Source organism: Aphidius gifuensis, linkage group LG1 (assembly GCF_014905175.1).
Source record: "Aphidius gifuensis isolate YNYX2018 linkage group LG1, ASM1490517v1, whole genome shotgun sequence".
Classification (NCBI taxonomy): domain Eukaryota; kingdom Metazoa; phylum Arthropoda; class Insecta; order Hymenoptera; family Braconidae; genus Aphidius; species Aphidius gifuensis.
This window is the reverse complement of record NC_057788.1, coordinates 18,891,336-18,911,756: the sequence shown is the minus strand read 5'-3', so window position 1 is coordinate 18,911,756 and position 20,421 is coordinate 18,891,336. Positions and strand designations below refer to the sequence as shown.

The following is a 20,421-nucleotide window of genomic DNA, read 5'->3' as shown; positions in this document are numbered from 1 at the left end:
ATTGGTCCATTTAATTGTGAATTTGGGCGTTCAATTTTTAAATTAGAATTTACACGATTATTATTAATAAAATCTGGAATAAAATTGTCTCCACTTTTTTGATTAAAATTTTCCGTAAATGAAATAAGACAGTCATTTTTAATTTGCAATTCTTTTTTCAAGGTCTCGTTCTCACGTTGCAGCTGATTAATTGTCTCACTCAAAACATTCTCTCTCTCACTTGACATATAAAAATTAAATGTTTCACGGTCATTCTCTAATCTCTCAAGTTGCTGACGACACTCATTCTTTTCCTCATTCAAAGTACTGTTTCTATCTTTTAAAATTTTATTTTCCTGAATTAATTCAATCACTCTCTTTTTTTCCACACACCATTTCTTTGTTAAATTTAAATTTTCCTTATATAAAATATCATTATTAGAAATTAAACGATCAGACGCGACTTTCAATTTACCAGTTATATTCACCATTTGATCTCCACATTCTACATGTTGTTTTAATTTTTCAATAGTTTCTTTAGTATTTGAATATTCGATCCCATCAATATTTTTTTCTAAATCGACCTCCCCAAGGGTAGGAATAATTTGAACAAAATCATTTGCACATATTTGTAATTCAGTAATTAACGTTTTTATATTTTCCGCATCTACTTTTCTCCCCAGCATTGCTTCAGCGTGTAGGTCTATTTCTTCATAAATATGAGAGAAAGGCGATCCCGCCCCCGACCGATATGATGACATTTTCGCTAAGAATTATTTCCGACGGACAAAAGAAATGATAGAGAAAAAAAAATTTCAATTCAATAAAATATTTTAAAAAAAATTAATGCATATAAAATTTAACGCAATTAAATATAAAATTCAAGTTTGTTTGTTCATGTAAAAAGTAAAAATATAAAAGATCCATATTTATATTGATAGAAAAAAATAGTGACTCCGAAGTAAAAAAATTTAATAAAATTTATAGACATATATATGAATATTTTTATTTTCTTTATGTAAAAAATTATGTAAGTGTATAGTGTACCCCAAAATACCTTAAAAAATTTAAATCCGCACTGAGTTTAAAATCTACGTTACACATTACTAATATCCACTTCTGACACCAATTTTATTTACGTACCAAGTTGAAAAATTAAAATTTAACTATGAAATAACAAGAAAAAGAAAGAATATGTAAAATCAAAATTAAATAACCAAATAATCATAGAATAATTAAAATAAATCAACTTGGTATTTCACGTTAAAATTAAAAATCCTCTTATTTTGTTATTCCCTACAGGGTAACGGGTTAGGAGGGAATGTGTATGATTGTAGATGTACCTTGATGTAAGAATAATCCGAAACAATTGTTGAGAGCGTGTCAATCTGGATGGTCGCCTGTTGATGTTTGTAGTCTCGAATAATCCAAACGGTAAAATAAACTCGAAGCACAGAAAACAACACCCCGGAGAAATGTCACAGTCATTTTTATAGGATTAGGGAAGGTTAAATAACACAGGAAATAATAATTTATCACAAGAATTAATTAGTTTAAATTCACTCAAAAAAAAATGTTATTTATTTGAAACGTAAAAGTTCAATTGATTTTATTTAATTTTTATCAGATGTAATTGATTTAATTTTAATTTTAATTTTTAATTTTTAATTTAGTTTCAATGATTTGAATAGAACGAAAGTTGTCGCAAGAGTGACGCTCCTTAATATTAAAAATAAAATTATTCCCATAAAATTTAATTAATAAGTAGGGATGAAAAGTGGTACCATAGTTGAACCAATCGGATTTAAGGGTTCCCATGGTAGTCAGCATATTGTAATTGTTTAAACATTTAATAAATAATAATTTAGCAACTTCAACGGATGTGGCGTCTCGCGTTGCAGAGGTGACTTTGTAAACTGCTTACCAAAATTTATATATAAAAAAAAGAAAAAAATAAATTGTTTATTAAAAATGCAAAATTTGAATTTAATTCCGTGTGAAAATAAAAAAATAAAAAAAGAAAAAATTTTATTGCTTGTTCGGCATCCGTTGAATTTATTAAATGATTATTTATTATTGATTATTAATTATAAATATACCAAGACGTAACATATAATATATATTTTTAAATTTTATTACTGATGTGAAATGAGTTAAAACAAAATTTAATTTTAATAAACGGCATCCATAGCAACGAAATAATAAATAAAATTGAAAATAAATAAAATGACAGTTGTTCATTAAACATTAATAATAAATACTAATAACCAATAAATAAAGAAGTTAAAAATTAGAAAAAACTTTCATAATATATTCTAAGAAATAAATATAATATATTATTATAAATTCTTAGAAAATGGTTAATACAAAAATCAAAGATCTCAATGAAGACAGTAAAAAGTAATAAAAAAAATTCTATTTTCCATTATTATTCATTTTATAAATAAATTTAATAACTCAAAATTTTATTCAGTTGGAAGATTGAAGCACGAATTATATACATAAGTCCAGTCACTTCATTTGAAAAAAATGGAAATTATAATAAAGTCTGTAATGTAGATATAATTGATGATACTGGAGAAATAAAATGTACAATGTTTAGTGGCAGTATTGATAAATTTTACAATCTTTTCCGAGTAAGTTATTTTGAAAAATCAATGATTTAATTTAACATTTTAATTATGAATTACATATATATTTATAGATACAGAAAGTATATTCAATAACTAATGGTATTCTTAAAAAAGCAAATAAAAACTATAATAGATTGAATCATAACTTTGAAATATTAATAACAGAAAATAGTGGAATTGAAGAAATAAACGATACAACCAAAATACCAAAATTTCAATTTGATTTTGTCAAGATAAAAGAATTATTAAGAGCAGAAAAAAAAAGTTCTATAGGTAATTAGAATGAAATCTTTGATGTTTGAATATTATAATAATATATTTGAAAATACAGATATTCTTGCGATCATAAAAAATGTCAAACCTTTAAAAAAATCGAACAAAAATGGTAAACAGTTGAAAAGACAAGAAATAATCCTAATTGATGATTCAAAAGCAAAAGTAATTATAAATTTCTAAAAACCAATATAATTATTACAAATATATATTAATGTTGACAGATAACTTTGATGCTTTGGTCGAATCAAGTCGACGAATTTGAAGGAGAAATGAATGATATAATTGCTATAAAAAATGTTAAAATTAACAATTTTAATAGTGATCTCAATTTGATTTTCATAAAAACATCAATTACAATAATAAATCCTGATATATCGGAAGCTATTAAGTAAGTATTTGTAATTATATAATTATATGAATACCACTTGTAATTATATAATATAACTATATTTAACTATAGACTTCAAAAATGGTATGGACAAATAGGAAAAACAATGGATGAAAAAGAATTTGAATTTTATCGTTCAGATACAAATTCTTATAATTTTACAAAATTTCGAACAATTTATAATACTAAAATAAATACTATAATTGGTAAATACTTTTTTTTAATTTTTTATAATCAAACATCGACTACATAATAATAAAATTTCAACATTTCAACAAAATAGATATTATTGCAAAAATATTTGAAATTAAGGAAACCGAAAAAATTGAAAGTATTTACAAAAAACAATATGAAAAAAAAGAAATAATATTACAAGATAATAAAGACAATAAGGTAAATTAATGATGTTTGAATATATTATATATTATTAATTTAAAAATATTTTTTAAACAACAATAGATCGTTTTAAATTTGTGGAATGAGAATATCGAAGATTTTAAAGGAAAAATTAATGATATTATAGTGATACAAAGAGTCAAAATTAACGAATATCAATATTTGAAAAATTTGTCACTAATACCGACATCAATCATAAAAATAAATCCTGATATACCAGAAGTGAAATCGTAAATATATTTTTCATGTAGATATTATTTTTTTTAAGTATATTCTTTTAGTAAATATATTCTTTTAATAGTTTTGCGGATGAAACCATTGCTGAAGATGATTATGATGATAAAATAGAAAATTTTAAAACTATAAAGGACATAAAAAATTTAGATAATGAAACAATAATAAGTAAGTATTGGATATTAAAAAAAAACAAATTCAAACATAATAAATATGTTACAGATGTAATTGCTGAAATAAATAATGTGAGTGAAATTAATTCAGTTTTTTCTCAAAATAATAACATGACATATAATAAAAGAGAAATTATATTAATCGATTATTCAAAAGAAAAGGTATAAATAAATCTTATTTATAATAGAATAAAATTATATCTTAACAAATATCTATTCTACAGATAACTCTAACGTTATGGAAAGATGAAGCAGAAAATTTCATAGGAAAAGTTGGCCAAATAATAAAAATTGAAAGAGGCAAAATAAAAGAATACTTAAAAGATAAATATATATCATTAATAAACTCATCGAAGATTACATACGATTGTCAAAACGACAAACAAAAGTTAGTAATATAATCATACCAAAATATATGAATTTTCAATAAATTGTTAAAATATTATTGATTATCTAGATTTAAAGAATGGTTAGCATTGGAATCACAATCCAAACAACGAGACGACGAAAAACCATGTTGTTCAAAATGGACGAATACAAATAAGAAAACTTAAAACTTAAATACATTGGTTAATTCAATACAATAAAATATATTTTTCTCACACAAAAAAAATGATATTAATATTATTTTTTTATTTAATATTATTTTAATGCATTAAAAATTTTTTCAAAGTGTTGTTGTGAAATATCAAAAATATTTTCATTATTTTTAATATGATAATTTATTTGTTTTCTTATTCTTCCTCTAAAAGTATCAAATGTAATTTTTTCCAATTCATGACCTTGATAATTATGCACTTTACAATATTTTTTAAATTTATTCAAAACGTTGGAAATGGATACTTTGCAATACGATAAATTTCCTTCTTCGAGTATAAATGCTATCCAATAATCTATAATTATGTCACTAAATTTACTATTTTTTTTTTTTTATATATAATAAATTTCTGCCTTTTTGTAAATTGCTGTTACGTGATTGTTTTTTTTTAATTATTATTTTTGGATCATCAGGAATGCCTTTAAATTCATCTTTGAATGATGGATAAAATTCTTTTATAATTTTTGATCCATTTAATTTTACTATGCCCTCACAAGAACATACAATAGCATTTGCAAAGTATTTTATCGTTTGAGTAGTTGCATAGTTAACAGCTTCATTAATATTTGGGCCAAGATTATATCCACCATGAAAGGAATATGGATGAGTAATAACAAACATACCTGGTTCTTGAATAATTTTTGTATAATTGATTTTATATTTTCCCAAAAATTGTTCTGTAACCACGAATAATTTATGACCTATTAAATTTTGACAAGAACGTCCTGGAAATGTTTTATTTAATATTGTATTGATTAATTGATGAAAACGTGTAGAATCTTTCTTATTTACTATCAGCCAAATTTTAGGTAACCCATAAAAATGATAATTTATTGAAACTAAATTATAATCTTCAAGGTGAATAGGAAAGGAAGACCATTTACTACCACAATAAACAAATGGAGTATGAATTCCCTCTACTGTTTTATTATCTTCATTTTTTATACGCGAAAGATGACTTTTAAAATTTGATAAGTTCCATGATGATTGTGTAGGATCATTATTATACATTCTTTCGAATATAGAAAATTTGATATCAGGAGCATATAAAAAACAGGGATTTGTATTTAACATTGCCAAATATTCATCTGAATCATGTGATACTTCCGATGATGAATTACTTTTTCTAATAAATTTATCACATTCTTCATGATATTGATTATAAGTAAATTTTTCATTTTTTTTATATGAATTAGTTTCATATTTAAAACTACCATCAGTATCATTTATCATTGTAATTTTTTGTTTTATGACTCGATCAATAATAATTTCATCAATAACCTTTTTCAATTTATTTTTGGGAAAATGAATATCGATCCATTCTTTCGGTGCTTTAATAACACTGACTTTTTGTTCACCATCAATAACATCATTTAATACTCTTGACAAAAAAGAGTTCAAAAATTGTTCTGATGACGGCTCCCATACTTTTGGAGAATGTTGATAATTATTCATCTTTCTAAAATAAAAATATTTATGTACATATTTTATCAGAAATAATAGTAATAATAGTAAAATTATCAATAAAAATAAGATATTCAATTAATTTAAAATGGAAAAGCAAATGATGAATAAACATTGATAACAAAAAAGTATAGTAACAGAATAAAAAGAAGAAATCGTTATAGAATTTTATGTATTATAATTTATTTGGATTGATAATTGATAACATAATTGAAAACATAATAATAATAACAATAATAATAACATAAATAATAATGATAAATCATAATCATCATTGTTATTAAAAAATAATGAATAAATTACAAATATATGACGCAATTTATTTATTCATGTAATACTTGAATGATTGAATTTTCTGCCATCTTGAAATTTACCATTGTTCCTAACATAAAATATTTATCATACATTAGTTTTAAATAATATATGTCTCAAGAAAAATTAAATACTCACTCTTGGAGACCAATCCGAAATTGAAATATAAAACGAAGCAAGTTTTCGATATTCGTAATCAATACCAAGTGTGTCCAAAATGTTAACTTTTTTGTTGTTAAATTTAGGTGACTCGATTACTAAATTATAAAAAGAAGGGATAACATGATTTTTAGATGAATTTAATAGAAGATGAAAAGCTATATTTAAAAAAGAATTTTGAATAGGTTTAATTTTAAAACGTCGAAAACCCGAATAGACATATTTATCAAATAACGTTAGACTACATTCTTTTAAAATATCCTTCCATTTTTCATGGCCACTATCTTACTTGGAAATGTATATGGATTCATAAGAACAGCGCATTTCATATTCCATGTCGAAAACAGAATAATACGCTGTTGAATCACATAACCATTTCCATTGAGGAAAATAACTCAAAGTGGCCAAATAGGATATCACATACTGATAATATAAATTACCATTGTCTGTGAATGGATATTTGTGGTCTAATGTTATAAGATGATAAGCGCTTTACATCTAGCAGCCCGAATACTAGAACATTTTGGACACAACTTATTACTGGAACACCGAAAACTTGATCTCGCCATGAAAAATCTTCTCCAAGAGGATGAATGGATATTATTATAAATTATCCTGTTGCATGATTGTAAATACTAATATGCTAAGACAAAAAAAGGAATAAAAATGGTGCAAAAAAAAAAAAATAAATAACCTACGATGGCGATCTTCATTATCTTTTTTAATTATCAAAGACTGATACGTATAATATAAAAATCCGAACATCATCAAAAAGCATATGGCAGGAACCAAAAAATCCATAATTATATATAAGTCCATATTTCCGTAAACTTGAAAAAAAAGGGTTACGAATTATTTAAATTGAATGAATTAAATGATAAATTAGCAATAAAACATATAGGCGGATAAATTATCTGATAAGCAGCTAAATACTGACAAATTAATTAATATAGCTAAAGAAAAATGCATAAGAGGAAAAATGTAGCTAAGGACAAGATGCATTGAAATGGACTTAGTGGATCCACCAAGTGATAAAAATATATTTAAATTTGGTTCAAGTTATACCAGAATGTTAGAAGGTACTTGCTGGATACACGAACTGTTAAAAATACATTTAAATTTTTTTTATTTTACACCAACATGTTGAAAGGTACTTGGTAAATCCACCAAGTGATGAAAATACATACAAAATACATTTGAATTTTTTTTATGTTATACCAGAATATTGAAAAGTACTTAGTGGATCCACCGAGTGATAAAAATACATTTAAAATTTTTTTTCGTTATACAAGAATGTTGAAAAGTTCTTGGTAGATCCACCAAGTGATAAGAGAACTTTAAGTTATACCAGAATGTTAAAAAGTTCTTGGTAAATCCACCAAGTAATAACGAGACTTTGAATATTTTTTTATATAATACATTCATATTAAAAAAGACTCGGTGAATCCAACAAACGATACATTTCAATTTTTTTTATGTTATACAAGTATGTTAAAAAACTTGGTAGGTCCACCAAATGATAACAAGACTTTGAATGTTAAAAGGAACTTGGACATCCACCAACTGATAAAAACATATTTAAATATTTTTTATGTTACACCAGCATGTTAAAAGGTACTTGCTGGATCCACCAAGTGATAAAAAAAAATTTAAATTTCGTTTTATTATACCAGAATGTTAAAAGATACTTGGTAGACCCACCAAGAGATGAAAATACATTAAAATTTTTTTTTAAGTCCTACCAGAATGTTAAAAAGTTCTTGGTAAACCGACCAAGTAATAATGAGACTTGGAATATATTTTTACATCACACTACATATTAAGAAAGACTCGGTGGATCTACCAAATAATAAAAATAAATTTTTTTTATGTTATACAAGCTTTTATGATAAAAAAATTGGTAGATCCACCAAGTGATAACAAGACTTTTAATTTTCTATTGTACTCATATATTAAAAAAGGATCCACCAAATAAAAAAACATTTAATTTCTGTTTATGTTATACCGAAATTTTAAAAGATACTTGGTGGATTCACTAAGTAATAAGAATACATTCAAATTCTTTATTGTATTATACCAGGATGTTAAAAGGTATTTGGTGGATCCACCAAGAAATAAAAATACTAATTTTTTTTTATGATATACCAGAATGATAAAAAAAACTTATATAAAATAAACCGTAAATGTAATAGAACTTACCTGTAAATAATATATCAATAAATATAATATATTTGTATGTATTGTATTTATTTTATTTGTAAACTTTATATTTGTTTATATCTTGCAGAGAAGAGACATATAATATTTTCATTTACTTCACAGTAGGCAGTGTGCTTTAAAAAAAATTTTATGCTTTTTTACACATTGAAAGATTTTGTGTACCCAACCCCAAAAAACCAAAAGTTTGAACTTTTCGTGATCATTTTTTTTGTGTTAACAATTTATTTTTTCCATTATTAATTAATGTTATGCAATATATTTCAATAAAAACCAACTATATATTGATAAAAACAATTATTCTATAATATTTATTCATTTCAATATTGCACACAAAAATTTTTTTTTGTTAGTATGCATCACTGATTTGTATCAGTATGAAGTTTTTTATTTATATCCAATTAATATTAATATTTATTATCAATCTCAATTTTATATAGTTAATAAAAACATTTTTAATAATATTTTCGTTAATGTTTGCATTTATGATGCTCCATTATTTTGTAATCAAATTTTTTTTATGCAAGTTTAAATTTTCCCGCTTTTTCAATATTATGGCCCTTCATTAGAAAATCAGTAAAAAAACAACTTTTTACCACATATTTTCAATTAAAATAACGAAATCAGTACTCTAACCCCATTTAAACCAGGTATTAAAAAGTTCCTTATTTTTTTTACTATTATCTATCAGTTTTTCAATAAAATCTTATATCTAGAAATGTAATTTAGTTATGATCAAAAAAATTTAAAACATCTCCTTCCATAAGAGCCCATGTTTAACCTTATTATTAAACATTATACGAGAAAATAATTTGACAGTTAATATTATGATTTCTTTAAAAAATTCGCTCAGGAGTTTGCCTGGAATATATTAAAGTATACCAATATGATGAAAGAGGTCAACTTGGCAAATAGGTCTCCCGGATTAATATAATACGTTCCTCATAAAGAACGACAGGGAAAATATATTTGTGATATTGAGTGATGTTAAATTATCTGTTTGATTATAATCTCATAATTACTGTATTTATTATTTTTTTTTTGCAAGCTAATGAAACTATCTTTTTTCCTGGCATTTCATGATGTTCCTTAGAACCTGTCAAAACCCTCCTTGCCCACATATCATGTCTATTATCTCATTTTTTTATTGTAATTTTTAAGATTGTTCAAATAAAATACATACAATCATTTTTTGTTAGTTGATTTATTAATAAATATTAATAAATATTAATAAATTCTTGAGATTACATATTATGTTGGATGTTGACATATTGTTTTTGGGCGCCAAATATGTGTACAATGGTGGATAAGAAAAATGGCGTCAGTAAAACAGTTTAAAAAGTGAAATGTAGAGGCGCTCTTAATGTATGATACATAGCGTATGATACAGTGTATGATACATAGCGTATGATACTGCTGTATGATACACCGGTATCATACCTACCCAACACTGATCGCAGCGATACAGTCCGTAAACACAGCCTTATTACTACGTCACACACCGATACACCAACACAAGTAGGGACATTCTGGAGTGAGGGAAAAAATTCTCCTACGCTGACGCTCGATGTCACTATAGAGTATGTCACTATAGAGAGATTATACTGTATTTCAAATGTACGCCTCAGCCCGCTCGGCCACTGAGCCATCGATGCAAAACTTATTTTTTTTATCTTTATATGCCATTCAGTCACAAGAGGTACAAACGAAATTTTAGACTTAAAAAAAAAACCTAACAAACAAAATAAAATTAGAACTATTTGAAAATTGTAATTTTTTTTCTATGGAAATTAAAAGAGATGGTTGAAAGTTAAAATCATCTTTTAGCATAAGCTCTAAAAAGAATAAATTTTTAGCATAATCATTAAAAGTAATATATTCATTAATTATTATAATTTTATTCCGATAAATTAACAAAAATAAATTAATAAATGAATCAGTCTTCACCATAAATATTTTACAAGTGTTAAAATATTTAAAAATATTTTAAAAAATTCTCTAACACTTGTTAATATTTATGGTGAGGACTGATTCATTTATTGTTTTATTTTTGTTAATTTATTGAAATAAAATTACAGTAATTAATGAATGTATTCCTTTTAATGATTATGCCAAAAATTAATTCTTTTTATGAATATACTAACAATATTTTTAAAATTTTCTAAGTCCCAAAAACTTCAGCAACTTAGAAAAAATATTTTGATTTCTATTTATAGCCGATTTACAGACGTTTAACATACACTAATCAATATATAAAATAATTGAAGATAGAGGCAGCCTCAGCAGACATCTTACAGCTCTTTGCAGGCATCATCTTTTTTTAAAGACAACATACAGCCGAAAAACAGCCTCGTATATTCAGCACTTTCACAGTAGACATTTTACAGACAAAAGACAGACGGAAAACAGTCAAAAGACCGAAAACAGCCTCAAAGCAGACCAAATGATTTCATCTTGGGATATACAACCATATACAACCATATACAATCATATACAAACATTATATACAATCGTATATAGATGTATATGGAAAGTTGATTATTTTAGCCCGAGATGAAAAATATTATATATACAAAAAAAAAGGCTGTCGTACGGCTGTTTCCGTCCCACCAAACAGACAATAAGCAGCCATATACAAGTATAGAAGTATACGTATATTATATATACAAATATTGGTCAGAATTTATTTCACCTGCAGGTAAAATAAATTCTGATTTCCATTAGGCAAAAACGGATGAAAACCTTAATGTGAAAATTTATAAAGAAACATAATCAAAAATAAAAAAAAATTTTCTTTAATTATTTTTTTTTTTGATTAGTTTATTAAATGAATATTTAACTAGTTATCACTGACTGAGCGAGAGAGAAAGAGAGAGAGTCGTAAAGAGTAAATAATGGAAAATTCTAGAAATAAAATACAGGCACCTAGCTAGATTCGAACCCCCGAACAATAGATTTTTTTTTATTTCAAATGAACGCCTCAGCCCGCTCGGCCACTCAGCCATTGATGCAAAATTTATTTTCTTTATCCTTATATGCCATTCAGTCACAAGAGGTACAAACGAAATTGTAGACTTAAAAAAAAAAAAACTAACAAACAAAATAAAATTAGAACTATTTGAAAATTGTGATTTTTCTTCTATAAATATTTAAAGAGTTGGTTAAAAGTTTAAATTAATTTTTAGCATAAGCGTTAAAAGGAATATATTCATTCATTATTGTAATTTTATTTTAATAAATTAACAAAAATAAATCAATAAATAAATCAGTCCTCACCATAAATATTTACAAGTGTTAGAAAATTTTTTAAAATATTTTTAAACATTTTAACACTTGTAAAATATTTATGGTGAGGACTGATTTATTTATTAATTTATTTTTGTTAATTCATCGGAATAAAATTATAATAATTAATGAATATATTTCTTTTAATGATTATGCTAAAAATTAATTGTTTTTATGAATATGCTAACAATATTTTTGAAATTTTCTAAGTCCCAAAAACTTCAGCAACTTAGAAAAAATATTTTGTCTTCTATTTGTAGCCGATTTACAAAAGTTTAACATACACTAATCAATATATAAAATAATTAAAGATAGTGGTAGCTCCAGCAGACATCTTACAGTTCTTCGCAGACATCATCTTTTTTTAAAGACAACATACAGCCGAAAAACAGCCTCGTATATTCAGCACATTTCACAGTAGATATTTTACAGACAAAAAACAGACGGAAAACAGTCAAAAGACCGAAAACAGCCTTAAAGCAGACCAAATGATTTCATCTCGGGAGTGACTTTGTATACAACCATATACAGTTGTATATAAGTTTATACAATTATATAAACTTGTATATGAGGTATAAACTGTTTGTATACAACCATATACAACTATATACAACCGTATACAACCATATACAACCATATAAAACCATATACAACCCTATACAACTATATACAACCGTAAACAACTATATACAACCATATACAACCAGATAAAACTATATACAACTATATACAACCGTATACAACTATATACAACCATATACAACCATATATACAACTATATACAACCCTATACAACTATGTACAATCATATACAACCATACAACTTGGTAGCTTAGTTATTAATCTTGTATACAATCATATATGGTTATATATACAAAAATATATGGACATATACAACTGTATATATTTATATATGTTTATATATCCTTATACACTGAGAGAAATATTAACTAAGAATTACAAACGTAAAAGAAAAAATTACAAAATAAATAGTAAAAACTGCGTTCCCCCGTCATTTATAAGAATTATTCGTATATTGATAGATAATTTTTACAATAAAATTATGTAAAAAATCTGGCCATTGACTATATACACTACTAAGCCATAAAATTTACACAATTTTATTGTAATTTCTGTTTAAAAAAATGACTAAATTCACGACACTCACAAGTAAAATCTAGCAGACTGAGAATTTACCCACTACCGGTTTTAGAATTTACTAAATTTTATTACAAATTTTATTTAAAAGTTGGACATTTTTTGTGTTAAGTTGGGCAGTTTGTGCTAGATTCACGGAGAATAGCAATCAATTCCCGCCAACATTTTTTCTTTTCTGTTTACACGCTCAAAACTCGAAAACTAATTGTTAAATAGAAAAAAGTTATTCTTGATAAATTGTTTAGAAATAAATAACCAACAATAAACCTCGCTTAACCCCATACCTAGCTTCAACAGATAAGGCTGTAGAAATGCTTGAAATTACATGACAGTTCAATCATTTGTTCAATCGGTCGGCCATCTTTGTGTTATTTCGTCCCACAAACAGAATTTTTACAAAGCTATATAGTAAAAAATATTTAAGTCTATGCTAACTTTTATATGTCTACATGATAATTTTTATTATATATATAAGAATATTTATTAAATTGTGCAGTATTTTTCATTCAAACATATAATAATTTTTATTGTTTTCACAAAACATGTATGTCTTTATTTTAATTAACTCATAACTCGTTATCTAAGAGATTAATCAAAAAAAGTAATTCTTTATAAATTGTTTAGAATTGAATTTTCAATAATAAACTTCACTCAACCCCATGTCCATCTGCAATAGATAACGATGTATAGAGGCTTGAAGTAACCCAACAATTTTTTGACATTTTACACATTTTACATAATTTTATTGTAGAATTCCGACTCTCGCGGCCAGTCCCAGAATTAAAACAAAAATTACAAAGTACTATAGTAATTTCTATTCAACCATGATTTTAATTTTTAGTTAAAATTTCTCTCAGTGTATATATAAAAATCTCGCGTTTTGGCGTGGTGTTTGTCCGTAAACTCCTCCGAAACCGCTCAACCGATTTCCTTTAAATTTTGCATAGATGTTCCTTAGACCTGAGAATAGAAAGTTATCTATTTTTCAACCCCCTAAATTATGAGGGTGGTTCACCCCAAAGTTCACCCTTATACTTTTATTAATATACTACACCCGACGGTCGGTAACATAGAATCCGCTTTTTCTCACAAGTTTATATGACTCAAACAGAAATTATTATTATTATTTATAACCCATAAGAAAACTGAATGGTCGAGATGAAAATGGTAAGAAAAATCTTTAGAGAGTTGAAAAAAATCGAATGGCGTTAAAAATGGGTGTTTTTCGGTAATATCGAGAAAACTAAGAGATTTAGATAAGAATAGTTCTGATAATAGTTATTGGGAAAAAAATTGGCTTCAATTGAGTTGTCGGGGGTTTTTCGCGTATGTCAAAGGGTTAAGTGGGAAATCGCGATTGAAAATATCGAAAAAATTACCTCTGGTCGATTAGGGAAGGGGACGCGTATTCTCTTACTCCTCTCATTTCACATTTGTAGCGCATTCGCGACCGAAATTCTGAGAAATTTACATAAAATAATATTATCAAATAAAATATTAGAATTAAATATTGTGATTGGGATTTAAATTGTTTATGAAAAATTTCGTTTATAACAATATCGTTAATTTAAACAATTTTGCTAGAACATTCAGAGAAAATAAAAAAGTTCCATGTAAAAAAAAACAAAAATTTTTTTTTTTTTTTAGATAAATTATTTGATAAACAATTGAAATTTATCAATAAATAATTAAACTGAAAAAAAAAAAAAAATTCTTTTCTTACATGGAACGTTTATTCTTTTCTGAATTTTTTATCAAAATTGTTTGAATGATCGATATTGTTATAAACAAAATTTATTATAAACAATTCAAATTATTTTTAGTTTTAAAATATCAAAATATTCTATTTTAGATAAAACCGAAAGAAATTATTAAACAAAAAATTGAAAAAAGCAGTTTTCAATTGGAGCCACCCCTTTCCCCCCACAACCACGTTACGAAAAAATAGAAAAATTTTTTGTTCAATAATTTTTGTATAGCATTCTATCGAGATTCGAATGGTTTATATTAAATTTTGTTTATAACAATATCAATCATTACTCAATTTTTTCACTTTAATAAATGTAGAGTATATATATGTATATTTTGAATACAATATACATGGCAAAACAACGTTTGCCGGGTCAGCTAGTGAATTTATAAAATCATATACAACTATACAACTTGGTATATATGGACATTTTTTAAATTATATACAATTTTACAACTCAGTAGCACATTGAAGACTGACCAACCTATGACTTGCCATTATTCATCGATTTTTATTCGGGTCACTAAGACTGATTTTTTTTCATTCTTTTCATGTATATAAAAATATATTAAGAACCACTATTATGCATTTAATATTGGAAGGGTGTTTGTTCAATAATATATAACAGCTACTTATTTTTTTTACGAAACGAAAATTTCAGGGATAAAAAATTTTTTTCATAAATTATGACAATACATTCCGGGATATACGAAACAAATGAAATTCATATATCGGCCGATAGTGTTAGTTGATCCTTGGATTGCTATGATTATAATGAATATTTAAGTAGAACAAATTTTCCTAATTTTCAATTGTAGCTGCCGTGGTTAGGTAAGTAAGGCTCTGGAGTTTCAACTAGAAGATACCGTGTTCAAATCTCGGTAAAGTCAAGTATTTATGTCGTAACTTTTTCGGTCAAATAAATCATCAAATATATAAACAAAAAGATTTAATTGCTTAAATATTTATAAATTTTTTTTTAGGGAATTTTAATTTCCTATTGTTTTCGCTTTTCTTCCAGCCCCCCCCCCCCCCAACCATGGTAGACACCTTCCCTAAAAAATTTTCTAAGCCCCCCCCCCCCCTCCCCAACCATAGTAGACTTCCCCGAAAATTTTCTAAGTCCCTTAATTAATCTATAAACACGATGAATATGAAAAATAAAGGAAAATATAGAAGAATAGAAGATATATAAAAGAATAAAGGAAAATATAGAAAAATCACTTGATACAAAGAAAAAAACGATAAATATAGGAAAATATCAGTAAATATGAAGGAAAAATCACTGAATATAAAGAAAAATACGATAATTATAGGAAATCATCAGGAAAATATCAGTAAACATAAAAGAAAAGTATAGCGAAATATCATGGAAAAATCACTGAATACAAAGAAAAATACGATAAATATATATATACAATTCGGAGATGATGAGGAAAATGAAAATATACCTAAAACTAATTTCGAGTTTAAAAAAATACAAGACATCATACATCTACCAGTTAATTTATTTGCAGGGGTGCTATTCTTGGTCCCGTATTGCGGGAGTTATTGCGGGTCCCGCAATAACGATTCGCCGACAAGAAATGTTAGTCGCGATAGAAAAATATGAAGGCGCTTGTTGTTGCTTTCATGTGAATTCGACCTTATTTTTGCATTTGCATACGACTATGGCAGCTTCACATGAAAGCAACAACAAGCGCCTTCATATTTTTTTATCGCGACTAACATTTCTTGTCGGCGAATCGTTATTGCGGGACCCGCAATAACTCCCGCAATACGGGACCAAGAATAGCACCCCAGGTAAAATTATTTTAGCAAAAAAAAAAAAAAAAGAAATTATTCAATAGTAATAATGATATTATATATAGATATCATCGCAATCATAATAGCAATAAATGAAGTGGAATTTATATATGCAATGACAGGGCGGTTATTAAAAAAAAAAACAGTAACCCCTGGTAGAAATATTTCTCCGCCGTTACTCCGGCTTTTTCCGGCTTTCTCCGGCATTACTCCGGCATTACTCCGTTTTTGGCCCATTTCCGGAGAAACTACTCCGGCATGAGGTTGTCGGCGGAGAAATTACTCCGGCATGAAATTGATGGCGGAGAAATTATTCCGGCATGAGGTTGATGGCGTAGAAATTACTCCGGCATGAGATTGGTGGTGGGAAAATTACTCCTGCATGGGATCGATGGTGGGGAAATTACTCCGGCATGAGATTGATGGCGGATAAATTTTTCCGGCATGGGATTGATGGCGGAGAAAATATTACAATTGTTATTAATAAATACTATTTTTGAGCAGACAAACTAGAAGTATTTTTCATCGGTTGAACATTTTTATAATATGACAATCTATTCTTTTGTGTTCTTTTGGTTCATGGAGAACCACATCCAACCCCGCACATACACATGCTTTATAAAAAAAAAAAATTGTCAAGTTCGCTCACACATTTATAATCTAATCCTCGCCGAGTCGCCGGACGGCTGCCAGAAATACCACCTCTACTGCTCACCATCGCTACTCATATACATGTGTGCGCCACTGTAGCATAGCAGTGGAAGCAACGTACAGGCGAGCTACTGAGAGTTTGGAACTGAGTTCTTTCCCTTCAAGCCTATTTTTCCCCTTCCATGCGTCCCTTAAGTCACCGTACACAATTATGAAATACATATATGAAATACATATATAAATTTTTCATATATGTATTTCATAATTGTGTACGGTGACTTAAGGGACGCATGGAAGGGGAAAAATAGGCTTGAAGGGAAAAAACTCAGTTCCAAAATCCAAACTCTCAGTAGCTCGCCTGTAGATTGTTTTTATTCATTATCTTGTTAACGTGTTACTCGAGTGTTTTTTTAGAGGCGTGGCCTAAAATCTAAGCCCTATCTTTTTACATTGGAGAGAGTCAGGTATACCAAGATCGAAAAAAAAATTTTTTTTAATTTCAATCACATTTTTTCGGTCATTAATATAGATTTATTGAATAAATTTGTACGTTATATTAATTTTAATTGCTTCAAGAACCCATTAATATTTTTTTAATATTTTTTTTATCGTTATTTATAATTCTAAAAATTCGTAAAAATCGTGGCAACACCGCCCTGTTTTTAAAGTTGTCATACTGAATGCGTGACAAAGATAGCGCATGTTAAACAGAGTGAGAAGATATAGTTGCTTATACTGAACTTCATAAACATATTGCATTTGAATTTACGCGCCTTCCGCCATTTTATCGACGTTGCCAAGTCACAGAGATAATTTATGAAAATGACCAAAAAAACCATTTTTTCATGTTGTTTTTTTAATCGTATAAACAAAATATTTTAGGTCTGGCAATTATTATTTAACTAAAAAATTCGTCTTTTTTTCCTCTACAGACTGTTAGTTTTTGGGAATTCTCAAACTTTTAGTTTTATATGAAAGTTTAAGTTGATCTCAAAAAAAAAATAAAATCTCCCTATCTCACCGTGTTTAACCTCGAAAAAAATAGCAACTTTAATAATTTATTATAAATAAACAAAGTTACCTAGGACAAAAAAAAAGTGAAAAATAGATGTATTTTTTTGCCTAAAATCGCTTTTTATAAATTATATTAGTCTCTAACTATATTGAGTTTACTCGAGTAACACCTTAAAAGAAAAAAGTTGTAGTGTTGTGCCCTAGTATATAAGACAATGGAAAATCATATCAATAAACAAATAAAATAATAAAAAAAGCCATATTGTGCCCAGGGCTAATATTAAAACACTCAGAATAAATGAATTCTGCTTGGATAAATTTGTGGTTCAGCAAAATGGCAGCAGCCGACTCACCAACGGACGACAGTCTTTATCCAATTGCAGTTCTGATCGATGACTTATAAAATGAAAATTTACAAGTAAGTACAATAATTATTATTTTTCAAATATTACCAAAGTTTTTTATGTTTGAAAAAAAAAAAATAACTCGATCTTAGTCAGCAACTGTTTGTAACAATAAGGTTATAACTGGAGCGGTTTTTTTTTATATTAATTTCATCATATCAGTTGACTTAAAATTTGTTTAAAATGTAAATATGATGAACATTTTATTTTATTACAATTAATGAATATATTTTTATTTTATAGCTGCGATTAAATTCAATCAAAAAACTTTCAACGATTGCCTTGGCACTTTGTGCTGAACATACTCGTTGTGAGTTGATACATTTTGTTCCATTGGTACAACGTTTAGCATCTGGTGATTGGTTTACGTCAAGAACATCGACATGTGGTTTAATAAGTGTATCTTATCCACGTGTAAGTACAGCAACAATAGCTGAATTAAGAAATCATTTTTGTAATTTATGTCAAGATAATACACTAATGGGGCGACGTTCAGCATCATCAAAATTGGGAGAATTTGCGAAAGTTGTTGAAATTGAGTATTTAAAATCTGATTCAATTCTAATGTTTGTTATACTTTGAGATGAACAAGATTCTGTTCGTTTATTAGCTGTTGATGCATGTGTTAGTATATTGCAACATTATTACAACGAGAAAATGTTGAACAACGTGTTATGCCAAAATTACGTCAATGTGCTGCTGATTTATCATGGCGTGTACGTTATATGATTGATGATAAATTTATAGATCTTGGAAAAGCAGTTAATTATAAACGTACCGCATTCCGAAAATATAATTTTAGTTTTTCTGAGTCATTAAATGTGATGGTTAGTTTAAATAAATATATTTGATAAAATTGATGAACATATAACATTTCTACATTGTTTTTTAGTAATCTCATGCCGAATTAATTACTCCGGCATTAATGTTATGCCGGAGTAATTATTCTGGCATAAGATGAATGCTGAAGAAAATGCTTCGGCATAAAACTAGTGGCGGACTAATTTTTCCGACATTAATCTCATGCCGGAGTAATTACTCCGCCATCAATCTCATGGCGGAGTAATTTTTCCGCCGTCAATCTCATGCCAGAATAATTTTGTCGGCATGAAGTTAATGTCGGTAAAAATGAATCCACCACTAGTTTTATGCCGGAGTTTTTTCTCCTTCACTGATCTAATGCCGAAATAATTTCTCCTTCACTGATCCCATGCCAGAATAATTTCTCCGGCACGAATCCTATGCCGGGATAATTCCTCCGCCATCAATCCCATGCCGAAATAATTCCTCCGCCATCAATCCCATGCCGGAATAATTTTGCTGGCATTAATCCCATGCCGGAACAATTTCTACGGCATGAATCTCATGCCGGAATAATTTCTCCGCCATCAATTGCATGCCGGAGTAATTTTTCCGCTATCAACTTCATGCCGGAATAATTTCTCCGCCATCAACCTTATGCCGGAATAATTTCTCCGCCATCAATTTCATGCCGGAGTAATTTTTCCGCCATCAACTTCATGC

The 20,421-nt window shown here is 27.2% G+C and overlaps 1 pseudogene; it reads left to right on the top strand.

Annotated features, from left to right (window-relative positions):
* Window positions 1-2,335: 2,335 nt before the first annotated feature.
* On the top strand, window positions 2,336-19,921 carry LOC122860186 (annotated as a pseudogene).
* Window positions 19,922-20,421: the final 500 nt, after the last annotated feature.